Source organism: Actinia tenebrosa, unplaced genomic scaffold (genome assembly GCF_029948245.1).
Source record: "Actinia tenebrosa isolate PJP-AT-01 unplaced genomic scaffold, QUT_ActTen_1.0 PGA_scaffold13__45_contigs__length_12533684, whole genome shotgun sequence".
Classification (NCBI taxonomy): domain Eukaryota; kingdom Metazoa; phylum Cnidaria; class Anthozoa; order Actiniaria; family Actiniidae; genus Actinia; species Actinia tenebrosa.
This window is the reverse complement of record NW_028292573.1, coordinates 7613762-7626820: the sequence shown is the minus strand read 5'-3', so window position 1 is coordinate 7626820 and position 13059 is coordinate 7613762. Positions and strand designations below refer to the sequence as shown.

General features: G+C 39.9%; 1 long non-coding RNA gene across 1 annotated transcript in view; it reads left to right on the top strand.

Annotated features, from left to right (window-relative positions):
• Nucleotides 1-3073: 3073 nt before the first annotated feature.
• The window catches only part of LOC148911727 (uncharacterized), a 38891-nt gene continuing 28905 nt past the window's right edge, over nucleotides 3074-13059 (top strand). Inside the window, exons 1-2 of the long non-coding RNA XR_016119508.1 lie at nucleotides 3074-3130; nucleotides 12166-12241. This is a non-coding gene — a long non-coding RNA (uncharacterized LOC148911727). The remainder of the gene's footprint in view (nucleotides 3131-12165; nucleotides 12242-13059) is intronic.

Genomic DNA, 13059 nt, shown 5'->3' with positions numbered 1-13059 from the left:
CCTGTGTAGTATGTGAGTAGAGTTGTTCGTTGGTTCTCTCCTGTGCTTCGAGGGTTTTCCGGGTTCTCCGGCTTTCCTCCCTCCGCAAAAATCAACTCCTAAATTCCAATTGGAATTACAGTGGATGATAGCTACTCTGTAGAAATGCCACTGTTAAATCCCATTTATTACTATATTTTTATTTTATTTCATTTCATTTGTATGGGAAAATGTGCTGGATGGCAAAGAGCATATATACCATGCAAATCCTTATAAGACATCTGTTTTACAATCTAAAAAATAAATCTACAAAGCTTTTCGCTGTCGTATCACAGCGTGGGACAATCACAATAACTTACCAATTTCTCAGATGCTGATTGGTTATTTTTTATCATATATGAGAGTACAGACAGATAAAGCTGATGTCAACGAGCGTGCACTCTTTCCATTGGTTGTTTTAATCGCTAAAAATGAGAAAAGTTTTTATTGTTTTTGATATTGCAAAAAACAAATAGACATCAGTTTTTTATGTGTCTGTACTCTTATCGATGATAAATTTTTAATTCTACTTTTTTGCTTTCTATGACCACTAGATTACTTATCAAACGTCTAGGTTAGTTCTTTTGTGTTTCGCTAAAATTTTCAAGATAAAAATGAATCTGGCCAAGAAAATTCATCTTAAAGTTTATGCAGGATTCTGTATCTGATTTTAAAAAACTCTTCACAGTTGTGATTTCTGTTGTGTTTTCCTCGTGAATTATTAATGAGTTTAATGAATATTTTTACATCATAACATAATGATAAAATTAAAAAAACAATCACTTTTATTTAAGTGTCTTATTGTTTTAGCGCTTTTGCACTAATTGGGGACACTTTTCACTCACACACACTACTACCATTCAATATTCTATGCAACACTCAACTCACGTGTTGATTTTAACAGTGGAAGGAAACTGGAGAACCCAGTGAAAACCCATGTAGCATAGGAGAGAACAACACATCAAACAAACTCAATTCACACGTGGTGACTGCAGGGCTCGAGCCAGCGACCCGACCCAGTCGACTCACAGCGGTAAAAGACGATGCGTTAGCTGCGAATGCCACCCATGCTACTCATATTTTGTACTTTTAATTGTTAGGAGGGCTATAACTTTATTTGTACTATTTAGTATTACCCTCAAGAAATAAGGGCTTTATTATTATTATTATTATTATTATTATTATTATTATTACTATTATAGTGCAAATCATATTATGATTGAATTGAATGCAAGAGTATCATTTGCAATAAAATCCTTATATATAGAAAAATAGCTGTCTTATTAGTGGTTTGTCCCTTGTGAGGGGATGGGATGGGATGTGGTAAATGTGAATACCTTAATGATCAAGCTCCATCCCATATCTTTATTTTACTCTAAAAAATATACTTTAATGGGGAAGCCAGATTGAAACCTTTTCCTTGTGACATATGGGTGAATCAGTGGAACCTTCTCAAAATTATCTTGGATATGGGGCTTACATGAAAATACAAAAGGAATCCAATTTTTCTAGATGGAATAGGAAAACATTACAACCAATAGACCTTATTCGTGGTGTGACAATGTTTTCCCAATTCAGCGTGACAAACCTCCAGAGGATTCATTTTCTTTTGTTTTTACTCTTCGGAAAATTCATGAATATCCCAGAGGATACGAAAGGAATAACAATGATATCCCGAGGAGTTGCAAAACAATAGCTCTTCATTTCCCCAGAGGTTTGTCACGTTGAATTGGGAAAACATTGTCACACCACGAATAAGGTCTATTCAAGCCAAAAAGCCTAATTTGTGGTATACATTTCTTTTGTATTTTCATTTGAGCCTTTTATACAAAACAATCAATAAAGGTCCGCTGCTGGAGAAATTTGGTAACATTGTCTAGTATTTAAATCCCTTTAATTTTTTAACTGCAAAGCTATTTTTTAAACCCAAAAAATTCTCACTGAAGTTGCATGAAAATATTGCAGACGTAACAAAGAGATACAATTTTAAATTGGCAAGAAGTAACCAATCGGCAATTAGAGGTGTGAGAAAATCAACCAATCAGAGATCGAGAAGAACTGGCGATCAGCCATCTTCACTGCGTGTCTGTGTATCCACTCCAACATATACCTACATATCTATAGGGGGAGGGGTGGTCTACTTCACTGCGTATCTGCGTATCCACTCCAACATATACCTACATATCTATAGGGGGAGGGGTGGTCTAGTTCACTGCGTTGTATCCACTCCCTAAAAATGCGCAAGACATGAAATCAAAAGAGAAAGATATTAAAGAATCGAAATCCGCCTGTGTTAATGAAGTCTCGTGTGTCACGCTCGTTCATGTAAATTATTAATTAAATGTATAATTGAAGAAATAGAAAACGCGAGCGCGTGCTGTGTGCAGTTATAAATAAAGCACGCGGGGGTTGGCAGAACACGAGAGAAATGTTAGGAGAAGCACGACGCACAGTGGAGTGCTTCTGGACACTTCTCAAGTGTTCTGCCAATCCCCAAGTGCTTTATAACTCCACACAGCACAGTAAGCAAGTTTTTTATTTCTTTTATCAGATACAAATTACAATAACCGTGCTTTTATATAGGAATGACACTACTAAAAGTGCGCGCGTGTGCTGTGTGCTCTCATTAAGCACGCGCTCCCAAACAATCAGAACGCAAGATTCAAAGCAGTTATTTTATAATAACGAATATAAAACGCGCACGCATGTCTCTGTAGTGTGGTATAAATGCACTGTAGGCTGTAGAGCACAAAAAAAGCAAGCTTGGGAACAAGAGGCGTCAGCTTTTATAAAATATTTTGAACAATAATTTTGCACGAGCGTGTCTCTGCCCTCATATATCAACGCGGTAGCCAATTAATCAGCGCACGCGTTATATCTAAAATATATTTTATAAATATAACTTGAACTGTTCAAAGTAAGTCCTTTTGCTTAAATTTAAAAAAAATTCTGACGATTGTGTCTTTTGCGGCATTTAAAGTATATTAGCGCAAGGTATTATGGGTATCAATACAGATATCCCATCAGCCCTTTCGGTGCTACATCAAAAACATGGCGGACTTTGAGGACAAGATAAAGTTGTTAAAAGAGAAGAAAACACGCTATTCAGAAGGTAAGAAACGTTCAGAACCTATAAAGTACCCTTGAATAATTTAAGTTAAATTCGTTTACTTCTCTATAGGCGTTTTTCCTGATATTTGTCGTGTTTTCGTTGACTTAGCGAGTGTTTGTTTGACCACGTGAAATTACTCGGATGCCGTGGTCGAAAAAACTTGTTCCAACATACATTTTTCTTCGTAGGATGGTTTTCTTAGCTATGAACAGGTTTAAAGATGTTTAATGATACGTTTTCGAATGTCTTTGCTCAATTTTCTTTTTCTTTCAAAGAATTCAAAACTGTTTTTTCTTCAAGACCAAAACGTATTTTTACCAGCCTCTCCCTGGAGAGCAAAACAAAAACAAAACAAAAAACAAAACTAACAACAGCAATGAAATAATGAGTTGACTTATTTAATATGTTTTTGGGAGTGTTTTGTTACCAAATATTTTTTTCTTTGAAGAATTAATGCACCAGTCAAAGTAAACCCCAACCCTAACCCCCCCTCCCCCACTAGTTGTTTTATAAGAAGGTAAAATGCTACAACAATGGCCACCATCTTGGAATTTACAAAACGAATCCCCACCTAATGCCCCACATTCCTTAGGCAGGGACGACAAAATGTGTTAATCCACCACGTGTTAATCCTCCAAAATGCTAGTCAGCAAATGAGATATTAAACTTCAAGTGTCACACTTCATTTGGCATTGGGTGTCATGTTAAAGAAACATTAACCTTTAGTATGGCGTCATGTTAGGCTGCGTTCATCATGCATGGCAAAGGGGGGAGGAGGTATATATTTTAAATATCCAGAATAATTCTTAACACCCCCCCTACTATTGTCAGCGCGCACACTTACTGCGCATCTACATCAAGGGATTCCCGCGGTTTTCAAAAGCAAAACACTCCAAGGTACAGAAAACTTCGGCCTTGGAAAAAAATAAACCAAGAACAACAGGAATAACTATTATTTATGTAGTCAAAGGTGTATCACAGAGTAATGTTCAAGAATTCAGGTGTTTTTGGCGAAAAATCATATGTTTTTACTTTCTAGAAAAGGCAGTTTCGATGGCCTCGGATCGGTGAATAATAAAATAACCTTTTCAATATTTCCATACAGATAAGCTTATTTTGTTTTAAAGTTAAATGAAAATTGAAAAGGAATGACACATTACACCAAATATCAGCCATTCATTTACCTTTTCCTGCGAGTACAATTACATTAAATAAACTTTTGTTGTTGGAGGACCTCGTATTTACATAAACTGTCTTTCACTCACTCAAAAAGTATATTCAAAAACATTCACGCAAAGAGCATACTGACAAAGAAAATTATTATTTTGATTTATTAAATCTGTCTCTTGCACTTGTGAAGTTAAACTAAATGTAGGTGTGTATTTTACGAAAGTTTTTGCCTGGTTCTTGCTTTGCATGCACGACTGCCATGAAACATTCATGAAAAGCTGTTCTTTTTCCGACTTCAAAAAAAAAACAAAAACTACATACCATTTGCTTAAGGAAATCTTTACTTCTACACAGGAAATAATTATTTATTATTGTTCTTCCAATTGAATAAGTTTTCTGGTACTTTGAAGGCTTGAAATATCGCTTTTTTCAGTTTTCCTCCTGCTTGTAAAACCATGAAGACATGAAGGAGCTGCTGCAAACACGTCAAAAACAGAGGGAGTCAAGCTGTTTCATAACGCCACGTCATGCTTGACGACCTTAGCACCCAATTTATCCTCAAAAAAATATTTTAAAAACTCATAACTTTTTAAAACGTGTGGGTACCCCCATTTTTTTCCCTCCAAAATGTAACAGAAGCAGCAGTAAGGGGGACTCGCGGTCACCATTCGGAATCGCCCGGGGATTACCTGCTCCCACGTAACGGCGCCGGCCGCGGGAATTATTCGAGCCAACTCTACGGACTTTTAGGCAAATATCCGATTTGTCCACTTTACCCGTACCAAACCCGTAGGCAGTAAGGGGGACTCGCGGTCAATGTCAAAGATTTACGGGTTTTACAGGCGGTTTAAGGAAGGGGTCGGCAGCGGGAATAAGCCGCGCGACAAGTCCTTACTGCTGCTGTGTTGGGAATCAAAGATAAGTGTTTATAAAAATGTACGATATATATACGATGCATTAGTAGAGTGTACAGAATCCCATTGTTTCGGCAACCACTTTCGGCTACCTTTTTTTGTGTCCCCAAAAGATGCGTATGCGTGTTCCAAAAGATGCGTATGCGTGTCCCCAAAAGATGTGCGTGTCCCAAAAGATGTGCATTGCTGTCCCAAAAGATGTGCATTGCGTGTCCCATAGAAGAGTGTATGGATTGTCAGTGCCTCGACAACCATGTTTCGACTACCTTTTCTCGCGTCCCAAAAGGTGTCGACCCGGATATCCCCCGTAGAATGTCGACAATAAGGTTAAATCTTTGTTAAGTATGTGTGGAAACTATTTCAAAGAGTGTCTATAGAATGTCGACAATAAGGTTAAATCTTTATTTAGTATGTGTGGAAACTATTCCAAAGAGTGTCTTAGAATGTCGACAATAAGGTTAAATCTTTGTTAAGGATGTTAGAGTGTACAGAATCCCATTTTCCCGGCCGGCTACCTTTTTTTGTGTTCCAAAAGATGTGCATTGCTGTCCCAAAAGATGTCTGTGTCGTGGTTTGCGACGCTTCCCAAAATAGAAGAGTGTCAGTGCCTCGACACGACTACCTTTTTTTGGTGTCCCCAAAAGAGTGTCTTTGCGTGTTCCAAAAGATGCGTATGTGTGTCCCCAAAAGATGTAGATCCATGTTCCAAAAGATGCGTATGTGTGTCCCCAAAAGAGTGTCTCAGAATGTTAACAATTAAGGTTAAATCTTTGTTAAGTATATATGGAAACTATTTCGAAGAGTGTCTTAACAAAGATTTAACCTTATTGTCGACATTCTAAGACACTCTTTGGAATAGTTTCCAGGTATACTTAACAAAGATTTAACCTTATTGTCGACATTCTAAGACACTCTTTGAAATAGTTTGCCCGAAGAGAATGGAGGCCCCTTCTACCTTCTTTGTAGGGCCACGCGCAATGGTGCAGCTACGTAGCCCGGAATTCGAATGTTGCCTATTGTCTCCTGCGCTCTGTACAAGCCACCTACCACATCCAAAAGGATTTCTATCGTGCGCTGTTTTCCTAGCATGTATCCAGCTATGCCTATGGCTATGTACAGATACATGCTATATCTGTGGACAAACAGGTATCTACCATATGGATCCATAGGGTATTCCATGGACAAACTAGGGTATGTTCCGTATCTACCTACATATATGGCCACACCCAAGATACTATCCAAAGAGGAGATCGCAGACCTTTTGGAAGACAGGAAGAATGGAATGGGGCTACAAAAGGTAGCCAAGAAGTATGGTGTGGGTATTCCCAAAATACGCAGGATAGAGCAGGAAAACAATGCGACGCCTGCAATTCCAGAAACGCCACCTACGACAGATTTGCAGAAGCATTTTCTAGAAGTGCAGGATTCTTTTGCCATTGTTTTGGACGACCTAGGAAAAGCAAAGGAGGAATTGCTGGCCGAACTTGCAACCACAAAAAAAGAATTGCTAGACCGCGTGGACGATCTAGAAAAGCTTCGTGCGGAGCTGTCGTCCAAGATACAACCACCTGGTAGCGACGAGGATGGCTACTACAGCGAGGAAAACCTAGAGGACGAAGTGGAGGAAATATCCACGAAGATAGACTGGCAAATAGCCGGGAATATAGTATTTGCCATCTTTGGCATTGGAGCATTGCTTTGGGCGCGCATGCAGCAACCAGTGGAAAAGGTTGTCTACTACGAACGGCCACAGAGGCCTTCTAAGATTCCGGAGATGGAGTAGAAAGGGTGTAACTCAGCGTGACACCCTTTGCGGAGACGTGCACTATTCTGTCTTTCTTCTTTGCTTTGGTAGTCTTTTCTCTGCCTATTTTGCAATACAAAGGCGCTGGAGATGTCCAGTCTATCTTTTGCTCGTCCAAGAAGTGTCCCCAGACCGGAGTGGTTGCATGTTCTACCGTGCAGCCCTCCAATACGCACTCCGAACATAGCTCGGAAAGGAACAGTATTGTCCTTTCTCTTTTTCTGTAGGTGGTTTTTGCGTAGCGCCAGCATTGGTATTCGCCCGGCTGCATGCGCAAAGCCTGCGTACATTCTTTGTTCGGTGGCGCTGGAACTTCCAGTAGCTTTCCTGGATTCTGCGGCATTTTGTGGTCTATTTTTCTGGTCAACTCGTGGTATGTGTCCAAGCCTGGTCCTTCCGGTACGAAGACAGTTGCTATGCCATTTTTCCACTCTAGCAATATTTCTTCTTCGGGTATGGCAGTGCGTATGTTGCCGTTGGCTTCGAACTTTCCAGCTGCAAATGCCTCCAATAGGGCTTCCGTGGCCCATGCCACAGACGTTTCTCTATTCCTCCGCAATACTACTCGGTGCCCCCTTGCCGACCAGCCAGCATCCAAGTCTCTGGGGATCGCATATCCTAGTATTTTGTAGTCTCCTGCGGGTATTTGGTCCATCCTATGCACTTTGGCTCTGGGCGTCTCTGGACCAAACGAGCTTTCTTTTCCAAAGAACAATCTACGCAGATTGTCTGTTCTTTTGGAAATCCTATCCAACAGCTTTTCGTACTTTTCCAACTCTTCTTCTATCTTTCGCCTGTCTTCTTCTTTTTGCCGCAGGATGTTTTGCTTTTGTTCCGACAGCTCCGCGTGGTATCTCTGCGTGGCTTCTACCCACTCGTCGCCTTCCAAATCGTCTCGTATATCTTCCAATCTTTGTTGTCGTTTTCTTTTGGACAGAAAGGATATCCTGCGGTCCGTAGGTACTTCCAGTATTCCGAAGAGACTCTTTTCTACTCCTATTCTTTGCGCCTTCTTCGTACGCCATATCCACTCTACGTGTTCCGTCGGAGGCAGCATTGTGGCAATGGCAGGGGCATTTGTATGCACTCGGGTGGGGAATTTGGACTCCGCCAATACCGTAGGCGAGTTTTTTGTGTAGCAGCGCAGCGGAGCTATTTCCACAGGTTCCATACCAAGCACATCTATGCGAAATATGGGGCATTTGCGCAGGCCAAACTCTGCTATGGTCCAAAGTACACATTGTTCCCATTTGTCGTTGCCACGAACTCGCACTCCGGCTATGCGTCTGGTTTCCAAATTACAGTACCAAGCTAGGAATATTTCTTTCGTCTCCTCGCAGCAAATGCACAAGCACCTGTCCAAATGTTCCGCAAGTGCCAACCACATATTCTTTGGCGGCTGTACTACGAATATGTCCTGCAAAGGTTCTAGTGTTTCCGCGATAGCATTGGTGTGGGATTTGGAGAAATCTTTGCCATAGATGGATATTTCCACTCTGGTGCATCCTCTTTTTTGCACGTCTGGGCGTAGGAACGTTCTACGCAAATGGTCGTTGGGACAATCCACGTACTCTGCCAACTTTGCTCCTACTGGGTTTTGCACTTCTCCGGCTTCGAAGTTCGACACTATCTTGTTGTATATTTTGGTTCTCTTTCCGTCTTCCATCCAAGTACAAACATGGTTCCCGACGGCATGCGTATTGTCCAAAATGGTACCTTCGCGCCAACCAACTTCTCCTTGTTCTTTGTAGCCCATTTGCCGCAGTCTGCGCACCAGTGCAGCTCTGTCCAAAGTACCGGAGAAATCCTGTGTGTAGTCCACGGAGTAGATGCCATATCCTTGCCCATACAAAGCCATGGAGAATTTGCGTACGTTTTCCCCGACATCTTCTATTTGCAGCTCCGAAGTGTCTACTTTGGCCACGAAGTATCCAGCAGGATCTGTGTTGTGTATTCCATACCATTTGCCTTTGGCATTGGAGCGCTCTTCTATCTTTGCGATGTTTTCTACGATCTTTCCCTGCTTGCAGGTATGTACGATACTCGTGGGCAGAAACCCACCAAATGCCACTGTTGCTGCCGTAGATATCTGCGCAACTATTGTCTTTGCATTTCTGCAGAGCAGCTTCTTGCCATACAAATTCTCTTCCGCAACGAAACCATATACGAATATGTCGTCTACGAACGGCGGCAATCCTTCCAGCGGCTGCAAACTGGTAGTACCTTCGTTGTTGCATAGGTAGTCGCATTTGGATATGTCCGGCAGCAAGTTCCCGTCGCATGCATTGTCCAGCAGCAAATGCGCCAACACTCTGCTCTTTGCACGTATGCCCATTTCTTGCAATGTAACCGAAATACTCTTTTGGGAGTCCATGTCTATATCTAGGAGCAGAAGGTTTTTGGCTACTACTATGGGGGGTGTCGCAGACCAGGAATGCCTTAGGGAGCCCGTCTGGCGGGCGCCCTTGCACATCTTTTGGAACACGGATCGACATCTTTTGGAACATGGATTGGTATCTTTTGGAACATGGATCTGCATCTTTTGGAACACAAAAAAAGGTAGTCGAAACATGGTTGTCGAGGCGCGGACAATCCATACACTCTACTAGCATATACTTAACAAAGATTTAACCTTATTGCTAACATTCTAAGACACCTTTTTTAGCACATACTTAACAATTTAACAACCTCATACTTAACATTCTAAGACACTTTTTTAGCACATGCACGTCTTTTGGGACACGCATGCACATCTTTTGGGACGCGGCTGCACATCTTTTGGGACAGCAATGCACATCTTTTGGAACACGCATACACATCTTTTGGGGAAACAAAAAAAGGTAGCCGAAAGTGGTTGCCGAAACAATGGGATTCTGTACACTCTACTAATGCATCGTATATATATCGTACATTTTTATAAACACTTATCTTTGATTCCCAACACAGCAGCAGTAAGGACTTGTCGCGCGGCTTATTCCCGCTGCCGACCCCTTCCTTAAACCGCCTGTAAAACCCGTAAATCTTTGACATTGACCGCGAGTCCCCCTTACTGCCTACGGGTTTGGTACGGGTAAAGTGGACAAATCGGATATTTGCCTAAAAGTCCGTAGAGTTGGCTCGAATAATTCCCGCGGCCGGCGCCGTTACGTGGGAGCAGGTAATCCCCGGGCGATTCCGAATGGTGACCGCGAGTCCCCCTTACTGCTGCTACAGAAATAGTTAAATTATTTTTTATAATAGAATTTTTAAAATAAAAATGGTTTTGGATGAAAATGTAAGCAAAAATGTAGCATCCCTTTAGAACCATATTTTACACTTTTGAAGGCAAAATTTGGTTAAAAAAATGGTTTCTCATATGATACATAAACGTTTATATATTTGAAATGAAGAGCACAAATAGTCGTTCATTTGAAACAAGTTTCAGATAAATTCGATCAAAACAACTTCGTAATATGATTTTTTCCCCTTGCGTAAAAAAGTGCTTTCGTCATCGGTGTTTAACGTCAATTTCTCTCGTTTAGATGCGTGGGTACCCCCTTTTTTTTTCGGATTCCTGTGGCCTCTTGGGTGATTTAAATGACTGGCAAAATTTGAAAAAAATAAAAATGGTTCGCAATTAGTAGGCACCAACCTTAAAGTCATGCAAAAAAAATACAATCCCCCCTAAGCAAGGCTTGTAGCTTCTTCCAAAAATTGTGCATCCCCCATTTTTCTGATAAAGATTTGCCCACCCCCCTTTTTTTCCTACCAAAATTTTCCCGATCCCTTCTCAATTTCACCTGCGCCATACATTATGAAGACAGGCTTCTAGAGGTCTTGGCATTAGGTGGCATGTTAAAGATACATCAACCTATAGTATGGGCTCATGTAATGGGGGTGCCGGCATTGAGTGTCATGTTAAAGATACATTAACCTATAGTATGGACTCATGTAATGGGGGTGTCGGCATAGAGTGTCATGTTAAAGATACATTAACCTTTAGTATGGGCTCATGTAATGGGGGTGTCAGCATTGAGTGTCATGTTAAAGATACATTAACCTTTAGTATGGGAGCATGTAATGGGGGTGTTGGCATTAGGTGGCATGTTAAAGATACATTAACCTTTAGTATGGGCTCATGTAATGGGGGTGTCAGCATTGAGTGTCATGTTAAAGATACATTAACCTATAGTATGGGCTCATATAATGGGGGTGTCAGCATCAAGTGTCATGTTATAGATACATTAACCTTTAGTATGGGGTATAGTTACGTGTGAAGATATCAATTTTTTGAAATAGAGAAAAATGATATTTCATTGGTAATGATATAATAATGAAAATTATTTTTCTAGAATGTAAAGATATATGATCGCTTGAGAAATACCTTAATTCTTGAATCACTATCCATGTTTGACTGCATAAAAAAGTTTTTTATTTTTTATGTTGTTGTTCTGGGTCTAAAATTGACCAGTCCGAAAGCAATATTTGCTGTACCTTTTGAGTTTTGGTTTGAAATCTAGTGGGAATCCTGTGGTGTTTATGCTGACACATATATGGACATATGGATGGAAGTGATATGATAAAGCCATGAAAAATCAGCTTGATGAGTTAAGTTTTTTTTTCAAGTATTGTGCACTTTTGGCCAGCTAGGTGCTCTGCTAAAATGAAAAATAATCAAAGTTTTGCTTCAAAATATTAATTAAATGCTTCTATAATTCATAGTTTTTGCTTTTTTGTGGTTGTATAACTAGTGACATCCCATTTTTACTGTTGGCTGTTGTGTCTTTTAGTTGACCTTTACAAATGAGTCTTTAGTTATAAAACTATGCTAGGTGTATATTATTTTAGCAATCACTAAAAGGTACTATTGGGGGAATTGTTGTCCATAAAAATTGATCTCGATAATTTCCCAAATCTTGGTTTAGTTTTCTCTCATTTTCCCCATTTTTTGGAATTTTTCTCTAATATTTTTTGCTTTGTGAATTGAAGGATGTTTTCTGTGATTGTTGAGCTAATTTGGGTGGTCATCAAGGCTGGCAATTGAGCAGCCATTAATTTAAGCAATGGACTCATTAGCAGATCAAACAAATTCAGCCTAGACTGACTCATGGAATCAGTCTTGATATAGATCAATACATGATTAATGATTTCCTTTAATTTAATTTCAGGCAAGTAACCATATCTGGAGATGATTATGAATGATTTACTCTGCTCCCTCAGTCTTTTTGATAGCTGTATTTGCTGGTATGTTACATGTATTGCTCTTGCACATGAAGATAGCAAACATCTAAGCAAAACATTACTATCTGCTGTGGGAGGTTTCATGAGTGAGTGCTCCTCATCAGAACTGAAACATTTTGGATCTAAACATTTGATTTGCTTGCTTTCTCTGAATATTATTTGATTGATTACAAAATACTTACAGTTTAGTGTTGTGTATGGAAACATTACACTTGAAAATAGCATTTGGATGAAACCTGCCATGCTTAATTATGTACATGTTAAGACAACTTGAACAGGAGAGTTCTTATTTTTTGACATTGAACTTAATAGTTTTTTTTTTATTGAACAATTATTTTCATTCAAAGTACATTAGCCTGTGGCCATGAATATAAGTATTGTTTGATTGGTTATGTGAATACTGAGACAGTAAGAAAATCATGGGTTGTGGTAGTGAATGAAACATACAGAGAGGTTTAAGACCAAAGTGTAAGAATATAATGAAGTCAGATAGCAATGGGTTGTGGTGCAGCCAGTGAATGGTAGAATACTGGTTGTAGGGGTCTTTACTCAATCCTATGGAATTTTTGATGGGCTAAAACTGAGAGGGATTATTTTAGGGGGGGGGGGGATTGACTGGAAAAAAAGTGGACAAAGAGAGTTTTTTATCTATTCTTACTACCTTAAGCTTCCCAGTCATCTTTTATATTAACCAACAAATAAACACAAAATACTAGAGGTGGGCTAACAATTGGTGGAACCTATAACTAGAAGGATATTTGCATTGGTAGTGTAGGGGGCTATGATCAATGGTAGGAAAAGGGAGACTGAAAGTGGTCCAA